The sequence below is a fragment of the Nerophis ophidion genome, linkage group LG21, assembly GCF_033978795.1.
Source record: "Nerophis ophidion isolate RoL-2023_Sa linkage group LG21, RoL_Noph_v1.0, whole genome shotgun sequence".
Taxonomy (NCBI): Eukaryota; Metazoa; Chordata; class Actinopteri; order Syngnathiformes; family Syngnathidae; genus Nerophis; species Nerophis ophidion.
The window spans coordinates 39,415,688-39,417,039 of record NC_084631.1 but is presented as its reverse complement, the minus strand read 5'-3'; positions in this window follow the sequence as shown (position 1 = coordinate 39,417,039).

Below are 1,352 nucleotides of genomic sequence, written 5' to 3'. Positions count from 1 at the left end.
GCCTTGCCAAGGACACAACGGCAGTGACTAGAATGGCGGAAGCGGGAATTGAACCTGCAACCCTCAAGTTGCTGGCACGGCCACTCTACCAACCGAGCTATGCCGGCCCAATGTATATGTATACATATACATTGGGGCGTATATGTATATGTGTATATACATAATATGTATACATACATAAATACATATATATACATACACACACATTTATATATATATATATATATATATATATATATACATACACACACACTAAATATATACACACACTGTATATTAGAGAAGTCCGATAATATCAGACTGCCGATATCGGACGATAAATGAAATATCGGCCGTAATATCGGAAATTATCGGCATCAGTGTAAAAAAGTAAAATAAATGACTTTTTAAAACGCCGCTCTACGGAGTGGTACACGGATGTAGGAAGAAGTACAGAACAGTTGTGTCTCCCAGTCATACTTGCTAACCCTCCCCCCTTTTTCGTAGGAGACTACCGAATTTTAGTGCCCCTCCCAAATATCTCCCGATTTCCACCCAGACAACAATATTGGGGAAATGCCTTAAGGCAATGCTTTTGTGTGCCGGCCCAATCAAATAATAAATACGTCTTTTCACACACACAAGTGAATGCAAGGCATACTTGATCAACAGCCATACAGGTCACACTGAGGGTGGCCGTATAAACAACTTTAAAGGCCTACTGAAATAAGTTGTTCTTATTTAAACGGGGATAGCAGGTCCATTCTATGTGTCATACTTGATCATTTTGCGATATTGCCATATTTTTGTTGAAAGGATTTAGTAGAGAACATCGACGCTAAAGTTCGCAACTTTTGGTCGCTAATAAAAAAGCCTTGCCTGTACCGGAAGTAGCAGACGATGTGCGCGTGACGTCACGGGTGTGGAGCTCCTCACATCTGAATATTGTTTACAATCATGGCCACCAGCAGCGAGAGCGATTCGGACTGAGAAAGCGACAATTTCCTCCAGGCAACTTCAAGCCTTTACTAACACCCTCCCCCCTTCACAACCCATCTCCCCGGATTGTAAATAACCCAAATGTAAATAATCCAATGTATTTCTAATGTATATACTTGTTCGTATGCTATCTGAACTCACTATGTTCTCTGCTGGCTGTACACATCCTACTAAGTCAGACCTACACTGTTTCAATGTCCATTTCTCTGATGATGCAATTGTTGATGACTGAAGTGCTGATATCAACCAAACCCTCATCATCCCACCCCCCAGATTGTAAATAATGTAAATAATTCTATTAACCTGTGTGATGACGGTATTTTGCTGATTGTATATATTTGTACCATGAAATGATTAACAAGTTGAAAAATGTA